This window comes from Myxine glutinosa, chromosome 1, assembly GCF_964187855.1.
Source record: "Myxine glutinosa chromosome 1, kmMyxGlut1.1, whole genome shotgun sequence".
Taxonomy (NCBI): Eukaryota; Metazoa; Chordata; class Myxini; order Myxiniformes; family Myxinidae; genus Myxine; species Myxine glutinosa.
In genome coordinates, this window is record NC_136261.1 from 404,007,475 (window position 1) to 404,031,584 (window position 24,110).

Genomic DNA, 24,110 nt, shown 5'->3' on the forward strand with positions numbered 1-24,110 from the left:
AGAATCAGCGATGAATAAACAGCGATGGATCATCTTCTGGATTCCTCTTCCTCCCAGTTTCTCAGAGGTGTCCTTCACATCATTCCGGAATGATTTAGCAGAATGGTGGAAGATAACGTTCTTTTCAGGATGAGCACCTGTGGTTGTGGATTCTTCACCACTTTCCTCTGTACTTTTCTTCAGGCTGGTAATCTTTGATACAAGATAACCTATTTACATATCTGATGAACAAATTATATAAGATTTACCTTTTTGTGGGACTATCATGACCTTTGATCCACGGTCTGCGAAGTATTCTTCATTCCTTTTTGAGAATGGAGCACCTGTATAAAGTGGTATTCACTATACCAGGCACGGACAACCAGCACCTGTAATTGTGGTGAAGTGAACTCAGAAAGATGATAGTGTTCGGATCTTCAGATAAGTTACCATCTTTGTAAGAGGTGAACCAATGCAGAGCATCGTCATGCACTGGATCACAGGTGTGTTTCATCTGCACTCTGCAGGTGAGACTTTGTCATATTTATACACAAACAGGACTTGTGGTACCTGAAGTCATTATCAATCGTATCACCACAATTGTTACCATATACCTGGATACGGTGTACCATATCATCATCACCGAGTACCTTTTCTTGCTCCGATATCACATTTTCTCGATCCTTCGTACTCACAGGTAGTTGTTGATGTTCACCTGTGCGATCTCGTTCCTTCACACAAACGAAGCACTGATTTCTATGCTCTATGGATGTAGTAGCGGATGACCCAAGCGTGGATCTACACCTGATGATCCCAGAGTTCGTTGCTCCATTTTTGTATTAATCCACGTGGAGGATCTCACTTAGGTTACAAGGAAGATATACGTCAAATGAATACAGAAAACCACTTGGAAAAAAAATCAAAATCCAAGAAGGACACACACACACACACACACACACACACACACACACACACACACACACACACACACACACACACACACACACACACACACACAACAATTCCTAAGCAAAAATCCTGAAACATTTGGTCCAGCACAGTCTATCTTATAGTTGTGAAGAACAAGGACAATGGGGTGGGGGCTCAGGGGAGGAGAGAGACGGAGGGGAGAGAGAGAGAGAGGTGGGGAGCTTAGTTCAGGGGATGGGGGAGAGAGATAACAGTTCAGACACAGATCAGGAAACTTTTGCAAGTTGAACAGTAATTCGTGGTCTCTTGGCGCCACCTCTGGTCCATCCACGGTAAGGGCAGGTCATTTCTCCAACATCTTTGATTGTGAGACAAGACAAGTTGTTATCTTTTACCCTCTCCCTATCCCTGTGGTGTTGATAGATCTGATTTATATGTTAGTGAAGAGACAGGTGCCATGTTTTTCCTTCAGTACAAACAAACGAATTGCCCTTAGAGAAGCAACTCTGCTCTCACTAGGTCCACCTGGATCCTTAATCTTCTCTGGCCAGCTTGGGAAGTTTAGTTCACAGAAAGTTTAATTCTTAGTACTTGTGAAAATGGAGTTATATCTAGTTGTGTCTTAATACATATCTATCTATATAAAGCAGTAAAGTATGTTTGTTTGTTTGTTTGTCCTCCTATAACTCGAGAACTACTCATCGCAGAGCAAAACCAAAGGCATATTCGGAATCAGTACGTCTCAGAGCAACTACAGCACACCTTAACATTTAAAAAAGGTCGCGTTTTAAAATTATGACGTCATCAGCGTATTTCGGAACGTTAATTTTTCAACTTCATATTCGGAATCAGTACGTCCCAGAGAAACTACAGCACACCTTAAATGTTAAAAAAAACCTTCGGGTTTTAAAATTATGACGTCATCAGCGTATTTCGTAACGTTCATTTTTCAACTTTAACGACAATGACTTCCGACTTCCGGGTTCGGAATGCGGGACCAATGCCATTTGACCTCCCCCCTCCCCCTCCCCTCCCCCTCCCCCTCCCCCCTCCACTCTACCCCCTCCCCTTCTCCCCTCCCCCTCCCCCAACCCCTTCCCCTTCCCCCCTACCCCTCCCCCATCCCCCTCCCCCTCCCCCCCTTCCCCTCCCCTCCCCTCCCCCACCCCTCCGCCCTCCCCTCCCCTTCCCCGCTCCCCCTCCCCCCTCCCCCTCCCCCCTCTCCCTCCCCCTCCCCTCCCCTCCCCCCTCTCCCTCCCCCTCCCCTCCCCCCTCTCCCCTTCCCTTCCCCCTCCACTCCCCCCTCCCCTCCCCCTCCACTCCCCCATCCCCTCCCCTCCCCCCTCCCTTCCTCTCCCCCCTTGCCCCTCCCCCTCCCCCTCACCCCTCCCCTGCCCCTCCCCCTCCCCATCCCCCCTCTTCTCCCCTCTCCTCCTCCCCCTCCCCCACCCCCTCCCCCTCCACCTCTTCTCCCCTCCCCTCCTCTTCTCCCCGCCCTCTTCTCCCCTCCCCCCTCTTCTCCCCTCCCCACCCTCTCCTCCCCCCCCGTTCCCCTCCCCTTCCCTTCCCCCTCCCCACTCCCCTCCCCCTCCCCCCTCCCCTCCCTCCTCCCCCTCCCCCTCCCCCTCTCCTCCCCTCCCCTCCACTCCCCCTCCCCCTCCCCCTCCTTCCTCCCCCTCCCCCTCCTTCCTCCCCCTCCCCCCATCTCCCTCCCCCTCCCCTCCCCCTCCCCCTCCACTCCCCCTCCCCTCCCCCCTCCCCTCCCCCCTTGCCCCTCCCCCTCCCATCCTTCCCCTCCCCCTCCCCCTCCCCATCCCCCCTCTTCTCCCCTCTCCCTCCTCCCCCTCCCCCCTCTTCTCCCCTCCCCCCTTCTCCCCTCCCCCCTCTTCTCCCCTCCCCCCCTGTTCTCCCCTCCCCTCCCCCCCGTTCCCCTCCCCTCTCCTTCCTCCTCCCCTCCCTTCCCCCGCCCGGCAATGCCGGGTACTTCTGCTAGTGTTGTAATAAATTCATAGAATTAATTCCAGTGTGAACAAGAAAGTGTGCAATTCATTTGATTCCCCAGGGAACGGTATTTCTCCAGTCCAGTTGCGAGGCAACTATCTCTTTTCTCCAGTGGGAGACACGACTACTTTATCTCGTACAAAGGTTAACACTTTTTAATGTAACTTCAGAACTACTCTATATGCTTATACAAACTTACTAATAATTAGAAAGTGTTTGTTCTATAGTTTAAATCATTTGAGTACATGAGTTAAAGTTTAAATTCATTTGAAAAGTAATATGAAATCATAGGAAAGTCTTTTGGAAAATAAAGGATGCTTTGAAACTTTTGATTATAGGCTTGTTCGTCATGCAACACGGATTTGACCTTCACAACTCGATAAGAAAGTTTTTTCAAGAGTTACAACTGCGGGAAACTTTTTCCCAAACTTATAACTATGTTGAAATCTGAATACACAGCTTATTTGTTGAATATATTGTTGTGGATATGAGGATTGTGTTTTTTTTATTGTTGTGTAAATTGTTGTAAAAATATCGCCCTCCTTCCTCCAGTTGTGTATAAAGGTCAAAGTGCGTCCCGTAATTAGGTCATAGACAATCACATTAGCCAATCATAGATTTCCTCCTTGTTGGTAGTTTAGTTCCTTATTAGCTGCGTCGCAGACGCTGCTAATAGAGTGCCCTCTGCTGTTGTTGTTGTTCTTCTTCTTGTTCTTGTTCTTGCAGAGAAGACAAAACCTCAAAGCTCCACCCATTCTGGGAACCATAGCTCCACCCATTGTGGGAGAGGCTTCATATAAACAAATATCCACCATTTTATTAACTCGCATAGCTTTGAGGCCTGTTTTGTAGGCCCGTGGTGTCTTCCTCTCTCACACAGTTTTATTTCAAATCAAATTCGATATATCATTTCATTTTTCACAGTCGCTAACATAGTTTTAGACTCGGTTGAAAAAAAACGGGAAGAAAATCCGATGAAAGTTGCCCTTTATAGAACGAAATGAATTCTCAAAGGCCTGTAACTTCAAGTCCATTGAGATATATATTTTTTAAATCGCGGCATGGTCAGTCATACACCGCCCGAAATAACAGACGGGAAAATGCCGAGATATATATATATATTTTGTTTAAATTGCGGCATGGTCAGTCATACACCGCCCGAAATAACAGACGGGAAAATGCCGAGATATATTAAAAATTCGTCCATTTGATGACAATCGTCACAATGAAATATTTAATTTATACGTCGTCACAATAATGTGGAGAGAGGAGCATAGCTCCGTTCACGTGTCGCCACATACAGGAAATTGCCGAGATATATATTTTATAAATCGCGGCATGGTCAGTCATACACCGCCTGAAATAACAGACGAGAAAATGCCGAGATATATTAAAAATTCGTCCATTTGATGACAATCGTCACGATGAAATATTTAATTTATACATCGTCACAATAATGTGGAGAGAGGAGCATAGCTTCGTTCACGTGTCGCCACACACGGGAAATTGCCGAGATATATATTTTTTAAATCGCGGCATGGTCAGTCATACACCGCCTGAAATAACAGATGGGAAAATGCCGAGATATATTAAAAATTCGTCGCCACACATGGGAAATTGCCGAGATATATTTTCACTTTGCACAAAAATAACATCAAGTAATCGAATCAATAGGAATGTCCTGTGCCTATAACATCAACGTTATAGGCACAGCTGCATCTAGGCATTGTGTAACATCGACGCGGCTTTTGTTTTAATAAAAACTTTTTGTACTTGTTCTATGCAGGTTAAGGCTGTGTCTTCCATTAATTGACACTCCATTGCACTGAATTCAAATAGATAGATCCCCTTTCATTTTCATTAACAAAGCCTCGATTGCCAACTGCATTCGCCGCAGCTATTGGGTGGTTTTCACCGCGACTCCATTAGCCACGAGGTGGGCTTGGAGAAGAAGGGGGAGGAGCCACCGAATCCAGGGCGTTGGCCGCCCCTCGTCATCAAGGGCGGAGCCAGAGAGCCCGTGCCGACCAATCAGGGCCGAGGCGAGCTCACCGATGGGCGTGTTCTGGAGGCCGGCGGCTTGATCGCCCGCGGCGTTATAAAAAGCGCGCGCGGAAGCCTTTGACAGAAGTGCCAAGAAAGAGTTGCATAGAAGTGCCAAGAAAGAGTTGCACACAAGTGCCAAGAAAGAGTTGCACAGAAGTGCCAAGAAAGAGTTGCACAGAAGTGGCAAGTGCCAAGAAAGAGTTGCACCAAGATTCCAAAAAAGAGTTGCGCCAGAGAAGAGTCCAGACGAGCTTGGTAAAGGGAGAGGAAGGGATCCCCACGGAGAGTTGCGCCCATTCAGTTTTGGCTCCACCAGCAGTTTTGACTCCACCAGGCAGCTTCGACCCGTTACCCCGTGGAAACCGGATTGCGGTGGCATCGGTGGCCGTCGAGGTCCAGCCCAACGTCCCGTGCGGGATCAAGCCCGAACCACCTGCCCCAGCTGAACCTTCCCATTCCTCCTTCCAATCATTCCTGCCTGCAAATTCCCCATTCATGTGAGTCCGTCTTTTGTTTGTTCTGTCCAGGGTATTAATTAAGACTGTAATAGGTAAGCTAGAATTTTCACTGTGTCCGCTTCTTCTTCTTCTGTAAATTATTTTCTTATCTTTCCTCCTCCTTGGTTTCTTTCAATTGTGTAAATAGTAAATAAATAATAGTAGTATTTCCAACCTTTTGCCTTCGTCTTCCTCTTCTTCACATCCATGTCGTCTTTGTCTTTTCCCCATTGAAAACCTGTGGCACGATTTGGCCCACGTTTAAGGAATCGGGTCTTAGTCATTGTTAATAGTTCGGGCCGCGGTCGCCATCCGCTCGGCAAATCAACACCTTATCCGCGGTCCGTAACATTTGGTGTCAGGAGTGGGATTCAAACCTGGGACTAAATTTATTTAGCCCAAATTTTGGACACCAATTGTACTATTGGCCGTAACAATTGGTGTCTGGGAGTGAGATTCGGACCTGAAGCGCGAATAGCGCGCTCAAAATGACGGGTGGCCCACAATTTTGTTTTATTTAAAATCTTAAATTTGGAAATCGTGCCATGGCTGGTCAAGGTGATCGGATGCCGGTGGGGGAACTAGAAGAGGGGTTAGGGGTAACCCGGGACCAGAGGGAGGAAATGGAGGAGAGCAATGGTGAGGTGGTTGAGGAGGTATCAGGTGCACAAAATGGCGGCGCCTCGCACGTGGGTGCGGTAGCCGAGCCCGCGCTACCAGCGGGCTTTGACATGCAGGGCCTCATGGCGCAAATACAGGCAATCATCCAAAGGGGGAATGTAGGATTGGAAAACCAACTTGTGGGAATGAGGGCTGATAGTGAGCGTTTGGAAAACAGTATGGGGGCAATGAGGGACGAAGCGCGGGGTACCAGCGCCCAAATTGCGGGGTTAGACAATAAATTTGAGGGGCTCGGAAGCAAATTGGAGGGGCTCGGAAGCAAATTGGAGGGACTCGGAAGCAAATTTGAGGGATTCGGAAGCAGATTAGGGGACAAACTGGGGGGCAGGTTTGGCCAAGCCAAATAAATTAATGAGGGGTTGGAGAGGGACAGAGACCGCAGGTTGGGCGAGCAGGTCCCACGGGTGCACAAGGAGGTAAAGCGGGTCGAGGAGCACTGGTTGAGCGAGGCGGAGGAAAGCGAGGGTAAGATGACGGGTGTAGAAATTGCGAACCGGGGTTTGGAAAAGCCGGCGACCGCAGAGGTAGGAGAGAAAATTTTATGAAAGCCAACGGTCGTCGATGTGAATAAAGAAAAAGCAGTAGTAGGAATAATCGAAATTGGAAAAACGACGGAGGTAGCCCGGGAATTGGAGAAAGGAATGGATAATGCTCAAAGTCCCTGCTCACATCACGATGCTGTGCTTAACCCAAACTAGGGCATGCCCGTATGTGGGTGCAATGCCCGTACGTGGGTACGTGGGTACGTGGGTACGTGGGTGCGAGTACGGTGACAATCCCCCCCCCTCTATTTACATGAAATGGTTTGGTTCATGAAATGTTTTGGTTCATTCGCAACGCCAAAGCGAACGGCGAACGCTTTACATGAAATGGTTTGGTCCATGAAATGTTTTGGTCCATTCGCAACGCCAAAGCGAACGGCGAACGGCTTGCGAGTACAGTGACAATCCCCCCCCCCCCCCTCTATTTACATGAAATGGTTTTAATTAGTTTTAAAACATAGTTTAACGCCAACATAGCGGCAACATAGTTTGCCAACGTGAAATAAATGAATACGCTCTCAAATGTGCCGTCCGAGGCAGAGTGTGTTCGCCACGTTCGGCACACGCGATAGCTCGCTGCTCTCTGATTGGTTGAATCGTTTTTTGGACATAGCTCGGTAAGTAATTGTCCGATTAATATGAAACCTTGAAAAGGCACATCCTCGGGTCCCCAGCAATATACCTGGCAAGTTTAAAGTATATCGGACCCGTGGTTGTCGAGAAACAGCGGTCACAGACAAACAAACAAACAAACAAACACACATACAGAGATTACTGGAATTATAGATATATGGAAGTTTGCAGGTGCGCGTGGAGAAAAGGATCCCCCAGGTGAGTCGTGCTGTGTATTGTGCGGGGAGATTTTGTGGAAGGATGTTTGGCGACAACAGCATTGTCGCGCGATTGGGATCGATATGGCACCCGGGCGTTGGTGAAGGGTCCCGTGTGAGTGGAAATGGCGCGCGTGTGAGGAAAAAGTGTGCGTCGGCGAGTGGGTGTGTTATAAAGTGTGGGAGTGAAACCGAGTGCGAGCGAGATTGCACGTCGGGTGTACGGAGTGTGACACGAGGAGTGAGTTGGTGGTGGCACGGGTGCGAGGATGCACGTATGGGATGAACGGCGAGGGTGTGCGAGAAAGCACACCTGAGTTGGTGGTGGCGCGAGTGCGAGAGAGCACAATGGAGCGCGTTATTGGGTGGGTGCAAGAGTGCACGCCCATGGTGAGTGGTACGGGGTACGTACCGAGTGGCGAGTGTGTGCAAGAGGGTGCGCGAGAGGTGTGGTGTGTAACAGGGAGTGCGTTGGTGGAATGGACGGAGTGTGTGGGAAGCACTGGAGGCGCCGTGACGCCAGGTTTTGTGAGTGTGAAACGGGTCGCGTATGCAAGTGAAGCATTGACATTGAACGGGTTAGCGTTTAGGGCGACGGATAGCCGACGCGGGCGCTCGGTGCGCGTTGCACTTTGTTGGATGCTGGGCCCCGCACGGTCGAGTCCGGGCCTTGTCGGGCGAGGCGACCGGTCCGGTTCAAGGGCGAGTAGGAGGAAGCGGCACGGTGCCCCCTCGCGGGGGCGGGGTTTCGACCGGGCGAGATCGAGCCATCGGGCCGGCGACCGCAAGGTGCCGCGCCATGATGGTGCATGGAATCTCGGCCCGACCAAACCACCTCCCTTGAACCGAAAGCCGGACGGATTCAATCTGCAGGCGACCAAACCACCTGCGTTCATTGCTTGGCTGTGCGAAGCCGAGTTTTAATGACGTCATGACGCACCGAGGCTCAAGTTTAATGGACGGTGATGATGATAGTGTTTTTGATCCAAAATTTAGAAAAGTGAATATAATTGGCAGTAATTGGAAAATTTTTGATTGGTTGCAATTGGATGAGCGAAATTGGTAGTGAGAGATACCCAATGTGGTGGGATGGCAACTCTGCCATCCCTCACAACGGGGGCAAAGGAGCACTAGTCTTATGGGGTTGGCAGTGAAAACTAGCCCGGGAGGGTTAGGATATCGTGTGTAGGGACCTAGAGATGACAATAGGTAACGCTAAGGTTAGGTAGTGACAATGATACCTGTAGTGGGGATGCAGGTAGATTAGTTTGGATTATAATGACGAGGGAGCGCAATAGTTTAAAGGGGCGACTGGGAAGCGCAAGTTCCAGAGGGGAGTAGTTAGATGAGATGATGCCGTGTGTGTGAGGATCGAAAGTGTATTGAGCAGGGTATGAGTAAATGATTGTGATTGTGAGTTGTATTGAGATTGCACAGGTGTGCAACTGGACAGGTGTGTGGAGCAGTGTATGAGGGAGTGATGGTGATGTGTGTTGTGCTGACCAAATGGTCCAGGGAGGAAGGAGGGTGCAGGTGGCACCAGGAATGATTGCACAGGTGTACAACTGCAGGTGTATGGAGAATGGTTGTGTGGAATACATGGAATGTGGAATATATGGAGTATGGAATGGATGGTCGTGGAGTGAGTATGGTGGAAACTGTGGAGTGGAGTGGATGGTGCGAAGGTGTGGATGGGGGAAAGGAGGATGGACCCCCATCACGAATACCCGGGGAGGGTAGTGTAAGTGTAAGGTAGAGGGTATAGGTAAATTGTGGTTGGATATTGGCATCTGTGGTGCATGTGGAAGAATGGAGTTTGGATGGGTGCATTAGTGACGTGGAAATGGCTGGGCGTGTAGCCTTTTAGTATGTGTAGTTGTTTGGGCACTCCACCACTGTGAGGATGTCAGCCAGGTGAGGCCGCAGGTGGGCTCTGGGAGCCGGTAGAGTTGTTGTGGATGGGGCCCGAGGATCCGGAGGACGGACCCGGGTAGCCCAGTGCCAGAGGGCACCAAGTGGGGAGAGCGCCAGAGGGCCTTCCCCAGTAGATAAGTTTGGGTGAGGAGCTAGGTAAGCTCGGGTGGCAACTACCATGGTGGAGGTGTGCAGGTGGGTAGACCTGCTGGGAGAGCTACACGACTCAGCCCGGAAATTGTGCAAGGGCACCGGGAGATGAATCGGGGGAGTGAGACCCCAAATTGATAAGCACCACAGTTTGGTCAATGGGAATTGGTTTTTAGAACCCATCGTGTAAGTTGGTCAATGGATTGCCAGGGAAAGACCCCAGGTAGTGTAAAGTGTGTTAATGTCATTTAGAGGATAGTTAGGATGGAAATCTCCTCGCACCATCTGCATCCACTCACCTGAGATGACGTACCTCCACACCATGCCATGGATGTTTTTTTATTATTTTTGTGCAAATGTTTGGATTGTGAGATGCATCATGACGTGGGTGTGACATTGTGCTTTGTTGTTCCATCTCTCCCTCCCCATGAGGATTGATGATGAATTGCTGATGGCAAATTTTGGTTAGAGGGATTGTGGTGACGAATTTGGTATAGGGGAAATATGGGGAAGACGTGACATTAGTGACGAATTTGTAAATGTGTAGATTGTTGTAAATATGGGGTAAGGGCAAGGGTAGAGTAGGTGACAGGGGGGGTGACGTACGGTAGAGACGAGCTTTTCTCCGCTCCGTCTCCATACGCACCTCGCCTTGCATTGCCTTTATTGATGTGTACCCTTGTGACCTTACCCCTCGCTCACCTGTCCTTTCCTCCCCCCCCCTTGTCTCCCACACAAGGACCGTGCGCCACTGGGTGCCGAGGGGAGCGTGCGGGAGTCCGCCATTGTGCGCCCGAAACTCTCGCAACCACAGCTGTCTGCATCGATGCACCACCTTATGGACCACATGCCTGTGGCTGAGCACCACTTATGGACCCCATGGGTTGGGGCATGGCCCCTCTGCTGGAACTGGCCATGAAGGCCCGAGATCTTGCTGGCGGACCTTGGTCACAGGGCACCTATGCCCCACAGGTGAACCACACTAGCCGGCCCTGTGGGCCATAAATAAATAAAAACGGACACGTTGGGTGCATTTTATTTTAATCCAAATAGGCCGCCAGCAAAGAAGAAAGACAACATCTGGAAGAGAACATTAGCCAGCAGAGGGAGCCGAAGAGCAAGACACCACCAAGGGTTTGTTGGTTTTATTTTTATTGAACTGTGGTGACTGTTAGTGTAGCAGCATAGCACACCTGTTGTGCATTTTGTGATACAAGCACCAAATTTGGCACAAATGTACATTAATATGTTGCGAACATTTTCAGATATTGGGCCACTTGAAATTCCGTAATTTTTTTTTTCAAATTTTTTCAAATTTCGTAATTTCAAATTTTTCGGGTGACACCGTCACAATTTCGGTCTTCGAGGCCGGCCGATATAGTGGGGCGGCTTAGCCCAAATATTCAAAAGAATTGTGCATTTTGTGATACAAGCACCAAATTTGGCACAAATGTACATTAATATTGTAACGAATGTGGAAACGTTACAATGTGAACGTTACAAAAGTATGGTAACATCCTCGTAATGTAAATAATGGTCGTAGCCAGCCTCCTAGTTAATTCCATGAAACTTACACGCAGGTCATGATATATCTTTTAAATAGTGTATTTCCTTATTCCATGTAGGCTAAATATGTGTTTCCCACTAGATTGACTTTGCATTGTATCAAACAAAATAAGCGTAGGCCCTTCCAATTTCCCCAAAACCTCCCTTCCAATTGCCTTCCGCATTTTGGGCGGTTTTCTTCAAACCACCATTGGCCACGAGGTAGGTTTGGGGAAGAAAGGTGTGTCTCCACCTCATCATAAGAGGGAAGGAGTGAACCAGCCCTAACAGCCAATCAACACCGCGGTGAGCGACCCGGTAGGCGTGCCTTCGGAGCCGGCGGCTTGATTTCGCCCGAGGTGATAAAAGCGACTGTAAGGGACTGCCTTAGGAGATGACCCTGGGAGATGAGCAAAGAGGCTGCACCAAGAGAAGCGGTGAGATGTGAAATGCTCCAAGCCAAAGAGGAGAGGTACTCGGCAAGGAAACCAGCGTTGGAGAGACGCGCTGAAAGGAGGGAGACGGCTCCACCCCAAGAAGAGGAGCAGGTGTGCCGAACCAGCGCGTGACGTCTACCGCAGCGGATACACGACGGAGGGTTTCCCACCAAAACCATGAGGAATTGCGAACTGCGGCCTCCCGACCTTGCCTCCCTCTCAAGCAATCCATCTCAAGCCCTACCTGCCTGCAATATCCCCTGTGTAAGTGTGAACGTCCTGTCCTACTCGTTGTCTTGGGGCTAAGTAAAAATGAATAGTGTAAGTTAACGATTCGCTGTGTTACTGCTTCTTCCATCCATTGCTTGTGTGTGTATAATAAAATCTGTTCTTCCTCCGTATTCTTCTTCTTCTTCTTCTTCATTCTCTTTCGGTCGCTTTAGAGATTTCCCGATTGAATATCTGTGGGGCGATCTGGTAAACGTCGGGTGGAATCGGGTTCTAATTGGGGAGTAACTGTTCGGACGCGGTTAAATACACCACCGCTCGGTCAATATAACATCTAAAGCCGCGTCTGTAACAATATGTTGCGAAGATTGTGTGGTCAGGAATGAAGACGAGAGTCTGAATTACATGTATGCAAAAGACCTTGTGAACCAGTGAAGCAAATACACGGGTAAGCATGAATTAAATCTAGGGCATGATATAATTTCCATGATGTTTACCTCTACACTCAATGGTGGAAGGAGGTAATGTTTTGATCCCAGCTTGTCTGTATGTCTGTTTGTCTGTTAGTCCACAAAATTCCAGACAAAGCTTGTAGTAGTGGTAGTTGTAGTGGTAGTGGTGATAACAGAAATTGTTATATAGAACTGAACTTATATTATTATTATATGCAGAAAATAACTTCATTTCTATATGCCCTGCAGTGGACAGGTTAATTGGTTTATGCACTGAAGGGGTCACCCTGGTGTGCACTGCTGTGTTCTGCCTCACTGAGTTGTTCAGGTATGATGTACTCAGCACAAGCTTCCGGTCGGCCCGGAGGTGGGGGTGCGGGGCCTGTCACGGAACGTCAAAACAAACGGCCTGCCGGGGCCGCCCAAAAGTCGGGCGTGAGGGGCGCGTCCACTAATGGAACGCCTCTCGCTTCCCAGATCGAGGGCCATGTGGTCAGGAGAACCTCGTCCCTTCCGGTCACACTTTGCCTATCGGCCGGCCTCGAAGACCGAAATTGTGACGGTGTCACCCAAAAAATTTGAAATTACGAAATTTGAAAAAATTTAAAAAACAAATTACGGAATTTCAAGTGGCCCAATATCTGAAAATGTTCGCAACATATTAATGTACATTTGTGCCAAATTTGGTGCTTGTATCACAAAATGCACAATTCTTTTGAATATTTGGGCTAAGCCGCCCCACTATGTGCACCGATTGGTGCTTGATGGTGTATTGGTGCGTTTTGGGTGATTCATGGTGCGTCGATGCAGAGCAGACTGTCTCCCCTCCAAAAAAGAACAATCACAGGTCTTGGGTTGCGTTTTGTAAATAAAGTAGCGTCGTTGTAAATAATGCACCCCCCACCGTAAGTGTATAGTTTGAAGACAATTCCGCAATTCGGTTAGTTGTGGGCGTGAATCTGTTAGGCAGGGTGCAATGGAGCAGCGGGACATATTTATTTATGTTTTAAAAACTGTCACACTCAGGGTCAGGTTAAATGTAGAGGGAACTACACCTACGTGCCACACTAAACGTAAAGGTAATAGGCCCGGGACGTGCCTAAGAGGAGGAGGGTGCAGTGTTGTGGATATAAGGATTGTGTTTTTTTATTGTTGTGTAAATTGTTGTAAAAATATCGCCCTCCTTCCTCCAGTTGTGTATAAAGGTCAAAGTGCATCCCGTAATTAGGTCATAGACAATCACGTTAGCCAATCATAGATTTCCTCCTTGTTGGTAGTTTAGTTCCTTATTCTATGTAGGTTAAGGCTGTGTCTTCCATTAATTGACACTCCATTGCACCGAATTCAAATAGATAGATCCCCTTTCATTTTCATTAACAAAGCCTCGATTGCCAACTGCATTCGCCGCAGCTATTGGGCGGTTTTCACCGCGACTCCATTAGCCACGAGGTGGGCTTGGAGAAGAAGGGCGAGGAGCCACCGAATCCAGGGCGTTGGCTGCCCCTCGTCATCAAGGGCGGAGCCAGAGAGCCCGTGCCGACCAATCAGGGCCGAGGCGAGCTCACCCATGGGCGTGTTCTGGAGGCCGGCGGCTTGATCGCCCGTGGCGTTATAAAAAGCGCGCGCGGAAGCCTTTGACAGAAGTTCCAAGAAAGAGTTGCACAGAAGTGCCAAGAATGAGTTGCACACAAGTGCCAAGAAAGAGTTGCACACAAGTGCCAAGAAAGAGTTGCACAGAAGTGCCAAGAAAGAGTTGCACAGAAGTGCCAAGAAAGAGATGCACAGAAGTGCCAAGTGCCAAGAAAGAGTTGCACCAAGGTTCCAAAAAAGAGTTGCGTCAGAGAAGAGTCCAGACGAGCTTGGTAAAGGGAGAGGAAGGGATCCCCGCGGAGAGTTGCGCCCGTTCAGTTTTGGCTCCACCAGCAGTTTTGACTCCACCAGGCAGCTTTGACCCGTTACCCCACAGGAACCGGATTGCGGTGGCATCGGTGGCCGTCGAGGTCCAGCTCGACGTCCCGTGCGGGATCAAGCCCGAACACCTGCCCCAGCTGAACCTTCCCATTCCTCCTTCCAATCATTCCTGCCTGCAAATTCCCCATTCGTGTGAGTCCGTCTTTTGTTAGTTCTGTCCAAGGTATTAATTAAGACTGTAATAGGTAAGGTAGAATTTTCACTGTGTCCGCTTCTTCTTCTTCTGTAAATTATTTTCTTATCTTTCCTGCTCCTTGGTTTCTTTCAATTGTGTAAATAGTAAATAAATAATAGTAGTATTTCCAACCTTTTGCCTTCGTCTTCCTCTTCTTCACATCCGTGTCGTCTTTGTCTTTTCCCCATTGAAAACCTGTGGCACGATTTGGCCCACGTTTAAGGAATCGGGTCTTAGTCATTGTTAATAGTTCGGGCCGCGGTCGCCATCCGCTAGGCAAATCAACACCTTATCCGCGGTCCGTAACAATATGTTTCATACAAAGTACTTTTATTTGTCCTGCAGATATTAATGAAAGAAAACTATTCTTTTGTACTTGTCGATTTAATTGCGAAGCTCTGAAAACTGATAAGGCCTCACAGTTCGAGCAGGCAGGTCGTCCCAGCAACCGTTTGCCTCCAGCATAATTTACGACCTGTCCACGAGTCTGCAGCTAAATGAATCTTCCTCAAGTCCTGGTTACTAAAAGAGAATGGTTATTGCAGATAGATTTTAAAACATGATTCAAACTGAACAATGTATATTTATGAAGCTTTAGCAAGCAATTAAAACTCAAGTGTTTGCAGCAAGCGGTCGAGGCTCAAGAAAGTCACTCAGTTCACAAATTAAGTACGCAAATAATTAATTTCAATTCGACAGTAGTTGAAAGCTGGGTAGTTTATAGCTGGGTAGTTTATAGCTGGGTAGTTTATAGCTGGGTAGTTTATAGCTGGGTAATTTATAGCTGGGTAGTTTATAGCTGGGTACATTTTAAGAGCTGGTTTATAGCTGGGTAATTTATAGCTGGGTAGTTTATAGCTGGGTAGTTTATAGCTGGGTAGTTTATAGCTGGGTAGTTTATAGCTGGGTAGTTTATAGCTTGGTAGTTTATAGCTTGGTAGTTTATAGCTGGGTTCTGGGTAGTTTATAGCTGGGTGGTTTATAGCTGGGTAGTTTATAGCTTGGTAGTTTATAGCTGGGTTCTGGGTAGTTTATAGCTGGGTGGTTTATAGCTTGGTAGTTTATAGCTGGGTTCTGGGTCGTTTATAGCTGGGTAGTTTATAGCTTGGTAGTTTATAGCTGGGTTCTGGGTAGTTTATAGCTGGGTGGTTTATAGCTTGGTAGTTTATAGCTTGGTAGTTTATAGCTTGGTAGTTTATAGCTTGGTAGTTTATAGCTTAGTAGTTTATAGCTGGGTAGCTTATAGCTTGGTAGTTTATAGCTTGGTAGTTTATAGCTTGGTGGTTTATAGCTGGGTAGTTTATACCTGGGTAGTTTATAGCTTGGTAGTTTATAGCTTGGTAGTTTATAGCATGGTAGTCTATAGCTGGGTAGTTTATAGCTGTGTAGTTTATAGCTTGGTAGTTTATAGCTGGGTTCTGGGTAGTTTATAGCTGGGTGGTTTATAGCTTGGTAGTTTATAGCTTGGTAGTTTATAGCTTGGTAGTTTATAGCTTGGTAGTTTATAGCTTAGTAGTTTATAGCTGGGTAGCTTATAGCTTGGTAGTTTATAGCTTGGTAGTTTATAGCTTGGTGGTTTATAGCTGGGTAGTTTATACCTGGGTAGTTTATAGCTTGGTAGTTTATAGCTTGGTAGTTTATAGCATGGTAGTCTATAGCTGGGTAGTTTATAGCTGGGTAGTTCATAGCTGGGTAGTTTATAGCTGGGTAGTTTATAGCTTGGTAGTTTATAGCTTGGTCGGGCATAAAAGCTGGGTAGTTGATAGCTGGGTAGATTTTAGCTGGGTTGTTTTTAGCTGGGTACACTTTAAGAGCTGGTTTATAGCTGGGTAGTTTATAGCTTGGTAGTTTATAGCTTCGTAGTTTATAGCTTGGTAGTTTATAGCTTGGTAGTTTATAGCTGGGTAGTTTATAGATGGGTAGTTTATAGCTTGATAGTTTATAGCTTGGTAGTTTATAGCTTGGTAGTTTATAGCTTGGTAGTATATAGCTTGGTAGTTTATAGCTTGGTAGTTTACTGCTGGGTAGTTTATAGCTGGGTAGTTTATAGCTTGGTAGTTTATAGCTTGGTAGTTTATAGCTTGGTGGTTTATAGCTGGGTAGTTTATAGCTGGGTAGTTTATAGCTTGGTAGTTTATAGCTTGGTAGTTTATAGCTCGGTAGTTTATAGCTGGGTTCTGGGTAGTTTATAGCTTGGTAGTTTATAGCTTGGTAGTTTATAGCTGGGTAGTTTATAGCTGGGTAGTTTATAGCTGGGTAGTTTATAGCTGGGTAGTTTATAGCTGGGTGGTTTATAGCTTGGTAGTTTATAGCTGGGTTCTGGGTAGTTTATAGCTGGGTAGTTTATAGCTTGGTAGTTTATAGCTGGGTTCTGGGTAGTTTATAGCTTGGTGGTTTATAGCTTGGTAGTTTATAGCTTGGTAGTTTATAGCTTGGTAGTTTATAGCTTGGTAGTTTATAGCTGGGTAGTTTATAGCTGGGTAGATTATAACTTGGTAGTTTATAGCTTGGTAGTTTATAGCTTGGTGGTTTATAGCTGGGTAGTTTATACCTGGGTAGTTTATAGCTTGGTAGTTTATAGCTTGGTAGTTTATAGCTGGGTCCTGGGTAGCTTATAGCTGGGTGGTTTATAGCTGGGTAGTTTATAGCTTGGTAGTTTATAGCTGGGTAGTTTATAGCTGGGTAGTTTATAGCTTGGTAGTTTATAGCTGGGTTCTGGGTAGTTTATAGCTGGGTGGTTTATATCTTGGTAGTTTATAGCTTGGTAGTTTATAGCTTGGTAGTTTATAGCTTGGTAGTTTATAGCTGGGTAGTTTATAGCTGGGTAGATTATACCTTGGTAGTTTATAGCTGGGTAGTTTATAGCTGGGTAGTTTATAGCTGGGTAGTTTATAGCTTGGTCGGGCATTATAACTGGGTTGTTTATAGCTTGGTAGTTTATAGCTTGGTAGTTTATAGCTTGGTAGTTTATAGCTTGGTAGTTTATAGCTGGGTTCTGGGTAGTTTATAGCTTGGTAGTTTATAGCTGGGTAGTTTATAGCTGGGTAGTTTATAGCTGGGTAGTTTGTAGCTTGGTCGGGCATTATAGCTGGGTTGTTTATAGCTTGGTAGTTTATAGCTTGGTAGTTTCAAGCTGGGTAGTTTATAGCTTGGTAGTTTATAGCTTGGTAGTTTATAGCTTGGTAGTTTATAGCTGGGTTCTGGGTAGTTTATAGCTTGGTAGTTTATAGCTGGGTAGTTTATAGCTGGGTAGTTTATAGCTGGGTAGTTTATAGCTGGGTAGTTTATAGTTAGGTACATTTTAAGAGCTGGTTTATAGCTGAGTAGTTTATAGCTGGGTAGTTTATAGCTGGGTAGTTTATAGCTGGGTAGTTTATAGCTGGGTACATTTTAAGAGCTGGTTTATAGATGGGTAGTTTATAGCTGGGTAGTTTATAGCTGGGTACATTTTAAGAGCTGGTTTATAGCTGGGTAGTTTATATCTGGGTAGTTTTTAGCTTGGTAGTTTATAGCTTGGTAGTTTATAGCTTGGTAGTTTATAGCTGGGTAGTTTATAGCTGGGTAGTTTATAGCTGGGTACATTTTAAGAGCTGGTTTATAGCTGGGTAGTTTATAGCTGGGTAGTTTTTAGCTTGGTAGTTTATAGCTGGGTAGTTTATAGCTGGGTAGTTTATAGCTGGGTAGTTTATAGCTTGGTCGGGCATTATAACTGGGTTGTTTATAGCTTGGTAGTTTATAGCTTGGTAGTTTATAGCTTGGTAGTTTATAGCTGGGTTCTGGGTAGCTTATAGCTTGGTAGTTTATAGCTGGGTAGTTTATAGCTGGGTAGTTTATAGCTGGGTAGTTTGTAGCTTGGTCGGGCATTATAGCTGGGTTGTTTATAGCTTGGTAGTTTTTAGCTTGGTAGTTTCAAGCTGGGTAGTTTATAGCTTGGTAGTTTATAGCTTGGTAGTTTATAGCTTGGTAGTTTATAGCTGGGTTCTGGGTAGTTTATAGCTTGGTAGTTTATAGCGTGGTAGTTCATAGCTGGGTAGTTTATAGCTGGGTAGTTTATAGCTGGGTAGTTTATAGTTGGGTCTTTTATAGTTGGGTACATTTTAAGAGCTGGTTTATAGCTGGGTAGTTTATAGCTGGGTAGTTTATAGCTGTGTAGTTTATAGCTGGGTACATTTTAAGAGCTGGTTTATAGCTGGGTAGTTTATAGCTGGGTAGTTTATAGCTGGGTACATTTTAAGAGCTGGTTTATAGCTGGGTAGTTTATATCTGGGTAGTTTTTAGCTTGGTAGTTTATAGCTTGGTAGTTTATAGCTTGGTAGTTTATAGCTGGGTAGTTTATAGCTGGGTAGTTTATAGCTGGGTACATTTTAAGAGCTGGTTTATAGCTGGGTAGTTTATAGCTGGGTAGTTTTTAGCTGGGTAGATTTTAGCTGGGTTGTTTTTAGCTGGGTACATTTTAAGAGCTGGTTTATAGCTGGGTAGTTTATAGCTGGGTAGTTTATAGCTTGGTAGTTTATAACTGGGTAGTTTATAGCTGGGTAGTTTATAGCTGGGTACATTTTAAGAGCTGGTTTATAGCTGGGTAGTTTATAGCTGGGTAGTTTATAGCTTGGTAGTTTATAGCTGGGTAGTTTTTAGATGGGTAGTTTATAGCTGGGTTCTGGGTAGTTTATAGCTTGGTAGTTTATAGCTGGGTAGTTTATAGCTGGGTAGTTTATAGATGGGTAGTTTATAGCTGGGTTCTGGGTAGTTTATAGCTTGGTAGTTTATAGCTTGGTAGTTTATAGCTGGGTAGTTTATAGCTTGGTAGTTTATAGCTGGGTTCTGGGTAGTTTATAGCTGGGTAGTTTATAGCTTGGTAGTTTATAGCTTGGTAGTTTATAGCTGGGTAGTTTATAGCTTGGTAGTTTATAGCTGGGTAGTTTATAGCTGGGTAGTTTATAGCTGGGTACATTTTAAGAGCTGGTTTATAGCTGGGTAGTTTATAGCTGGGTAGTTTTTAGCTGGGTAGATTTTAGCTGGGTTGTTTTTAGCTGGGTACATTTTAAGAGCTGGTTTATAGCTTGGTAGTTTATAGCTTGGTAGTTTATAGCTTGGTAGTTTATAGCTGGGTAGTTTATAGCTGGGTAGTTTATAGCTGGGTACATTTTAAGAGCTGGTTTATAGCTGGGTAGTTTATAGCTGGGTAGTTTTTAGCTGGGTTGTTTTTAGCTGGGTACATTTTAAGAGCTGGTTTATAGCTGGGTAGATTTTAGCTGGGTTGTTTTTAGCTGGGTACATTTTAAGAGCTTGTTTATAGCTGGGTAGTTTATAGCTGGGTAGTTTATAGCTTGGTAGTTTATAGCTGGGTAGTTTATAGCTCGGTAGTTTATAGCTGGGTTCTGGGTAGTTTATAGCTTGGTAGTTTATAGCTTGGTAGTTTATTGCTGGGTAGTTTATAGCTGGGTACTTTATAGCTGGGTAGTTTATAGCTGGGTAGTTTATAGCTGGGTGGTTTATAGCTGGGTAGTTTATAGCTGGGTAGTTTATAGCTTGGTAGTTTATAGCTGGGTAGTTTATAGCTGGGTAGTTTATAGCTGGGTAGTTTATAGCTGGGTAGTTTATAGCTGGGTAGTTTATAGCTGGGTAGTTTATAGCTTGGTAGTTTATAGCTTGGTCGGGCATTATAGCTGGGTAGTTTATAGCTTGGTCGTTTATAGTGAAGGAGCTGCGCTCCAACGCGAGTCGAAAGAATTGACACGACCAAAGACGGAATTCGTCCGAGTTGCTTTATTGAAACAAAACAACTCAGGTATTCTGACAAGCCCGTTTTTCGGGCAGCAATATATATACACATTTATGCCGGGGCGTTTGCCCGGGAAAACCGAGACCGGGCATGCCCGGGTGTCAAGGGCGAGTCCTGGAAAGGCGAGTCTGGACATGCCCCGGCGTCCTGGACGCGGCCTGGCAAGTCGAGGCTGGGCGTGCCCGGGCGCTCTGGGCGAGCCCTGGAAAAGCGAGAGCGGGCATGCCCGGACGCTCTGGGCGAGCCCTGGAAAGGCGAGTCTGGACATGCCCGGGCGTCCTGGACGCGGCCTGGCAAGTCGAGGCTGGGCGTGCGCGGGCGCTCTGGGCGAGCCCTGGAAAGGCGAGAGCGGGCATGCCCGGGAAAGACGAGACCGGGCGTGCCCGGGAGGTTCGGGCGTGCCCGGGAACAGCGAGTCCAGGCATGCCCAGGAGAGGCGCGTCTGGGCCCGTCCGGACGAGCCCGGCATGGCGATCGCGCCCTGGCCGTGTCCTGGCAGGTGCAAGGCGATTGTGTACATTCAGCGGGAACCGCTACAATAGCTTGGTAGTTTATAGCTGGGTAGTTTATAGCTGGGTAGTTTATAGCTGGGTAGTTTATAGCTTGGTCGGGCATTATAGCTGGGTTGTTTATAGCTTGGTAGTTTATAGCTTGGTAGTTTATAGCTTGGTAGTTTATAGCTTGGTCGGGCATTATACCTGGGTAAACGCTGCTGTTGCTCTGCTGGGCGTGTCCCTGATGTACATTTTAGGCCCAGGCGTGTACACAACCTTGAGGCTGTAGTTCTGGAGTGTGAGAAGCATGGTCTGGAGTCGCTTAGGTGCGCTTCGGAGGGGCTTGCAGAAAATGGCAATGAGTGGCTTGTGATCACTATCCACCGTGATCACTTCCCGAACATACAGGTATTGGTGGAAGCAGTGAAAGGCAAACACTATGATCAAGCATACTTATTCGATCTGTGCATAGTAATGCTCCATCAGCGTTAGTGCCCTTGATGCAAATGCATCTAATTGTCCCTCTTGCATGAGACAGAACCCAAGTCCATTTCGGCTTAACTCACTTTGTATGGTGACTGGCTTTGAGATGTCATAGTACCTTAATACAGGTACAGTGGTGACCAAGCGCTTTATTTCCTGCACGGCAGCATCGTGTTTCGGTATCCAATGCCATATCGCATCCTTGTCCAGCAATCTCCTCAACGGCTCACAAACCTCAGAGAGGCGTGGCATGAATTTAGCAAGGTAGGTCACAAAGCCGAAGAAACGCTGGACCACTTTAATGTCTGTTGGGTGTGACATTTCCAGGATTGCCCTCAGCTTTTCAGGATCAGCTTTCAGGCTATTTGAAGACAGTATGTGTCCATGGAAACGGACCTTTGTCACATTGAACTGCAGCTTCTCCAACCAAGTCTTAGTTTAATCTACCTGCAGCGGTCCATCAACACCAGGAACTTTACGTCATGGTCGCTGGCTGCCTCAACACCTGTCTCCACAGCCAACAATGGGGTTGTACCAACATCTACAACAGTGTAGCGGTTACCGCTGGATGCACACAATCGCCTTGCACCGGCCAGAACACGGCCAGACGCGCCTCTCCCGGGCATGCCCGGACTCACTGTTCCCGGGCACGCCCGAACCTCCCGGGCACGCCCGGTCTCGTCTTTCCCGGGCACGCCCGCTCTCGCCTTTTCAGGGCTCGCCCAGAGCATCCGGGCATGCCCGCTCTCGCCTTTCCAGTGCTCGTCCAGAGCGTCCGGGCATGCCCGCTATCGCCTTTCCAGGGCTCGCCCAGAGCGTCTGGGCATGCCCGCTCTCGCCTTGCCAGGCCGCAGCCAAACACGCCCGGGCAGGTCCAGACTCGCCTTTCCAAGGCTCGCCCTTGATACCCGGGCATGCCCGGTATAGCTTTTGCCGGGCAAACTTCCCGACATAAATGTGTATATATATTGCTGCCCGATAAACGGGCTTTTCAGAGTACCCGAGTGTGATACATTTATTAAACCTACTCGGACGAATTTCCATCTTTGGTCGCGTCAATTCTTTCAACTCGCGTTGGAGCACAGTTCCTTCATTGGTGACCTACCGACATGGATACGGCAGTGATGCTTAAACTGCCTACCTTCTGGGAGGCTCACGCGGCTGTTTGGTTTGCTCAGGCGGACTCTCAGTTCGCCCTGCGAGGCATCACCGCGGACGACACCCGCTTCCACCATGTTGTGGCGGCGCTCGGTTCCGCCACCGCGGCCCGCGCCTTGAGCCTCCTCCAGCACCTTCCCGGCTGCTGACAAATACGACGCGCTGAAGACGCTCCTCCTCGACGCTTTCGCCCTCTCACCGGCAGCATGCGCATGGCGCCTGCTTGACCTGCCCGAGCTCGGCGACACGCGCCCGTCCGAGCGCATGGACTATATGCTCTCGTTGCTCGGTGAGCACTCTCCGGATTTTCTGTTCCGCGAGCTGTTCCTTCGCCAGCTGCCTCACCCGGTACGCCTCGCCCTGGCTGGAACGTTGATCACGGATTCCCGCGCCCTCGCCAGGGAAGCCGATAAGATCTCCTCGGCGGGCCAGCACATCGGCGCAGTTACCTGGAGCCCGCCGCCGTCCGAGGCGACACCCACGACGCCCGAGCGCCCTGCGCGGTTGGAGGCCGAACTGCCGGTGCAACTGGCGGCCGCCACGCTGCACCGCCCGCTTCCGACACGACGGCCGGGGCCTCCACCTGACCGGGCGTGGTGTTATTACCACGCCAGGTTCGGACACAAGGCTCGGACGTGCCGGCCCCCGTGCACTTTCGGCAGGTCGGGAAACGGCCGGGCTGGCGTTCATTCCCAGCCATGAGCGCCGGCCACTCGGGCAACTTGCTGTTTATTCGGGACAAAGCATCTGGGCGGCGTTTCCTGTGCGACACTGGCGCCCAACTGAGCGTCATACCCGCCTCCGAGCAGGACAGGCGGGACGCAGTTTGCGGCCCCTCTTTGGTCGCTGCTAATCGCTCGGCCATACGCACTTTCGGCCCACGCGTCGTCACCCTCTGCTTCGGCAGCCAGCGCTTTCAATGGACTTTTGTTACCGCCAGCGTCCCCGTGGCTTTGCTGGGCGCCGACTTCCTCTGCGCGCACGGGCTGCTGGTCGACGTCAAACGACTTCGCCTTGTCCACGCCGAGACCTTCAGCTCCCTGGCGTGCACAATGAGCAGCTCCGCGCCAACCGAACTGGCGTGCGCCCTCCCGGCAACGAACGAGTTCGCTCGCCTGCTCGTGGAATTCCCGGCCCTCACGCGGCTGACGTTTTCGGCCGTCGCGGTGCGGCACGGGATCGAGCACCACATACCCACTACGGGCCCGCCGCCTCGACCCAGCCAAGCTCGCCGTGGCGAAGGCCGAATTTGACGCGTTGGAGCACCTCGGCATCGTGCGGCGCTCCGATAGCGCGTGGGCCTCGCCACTGCACATCGTGCCAAAGCCGGGGGGTGGATGGCGCCCGTGTGGCGACTACCGCCGTCTCAATGACGCTACCACCCCCGACAGGTAACCGATCCCGCATATTCAGGACTTTTCCGCCCATTTGGCGGGATGGGTCATCTTTTCGAAAATTGACCTGATACGGGGCTACCACCAAGTACCTGTCCGGGCGGCCGACATCCCGAAGACGGCCGTCATCACGCCGTTCGGCCTGTTCGAATTTTTGCGGATGCCGTTTGGCCTCAAGAACGCGGCCCAGGCGTTCCAGCGCTTGATGGACGGCGTGCTGCGCGACCTGCCGTTCCTTTTCGTCTATCTGGACGACATCCTCGTCGCCAGCACGTCCCGTGCCGAGCACCTCCTCCACCACCGAACACTGTTCGGTCGCCTCAGCGAGCACGGCTTAATTGTCAACCCGGTCAAATGCCACTTCGGCGCGATGACCGTTGACTTTTTGGGCCACCGCATCACCAAGACCGGGGCCGTGCCA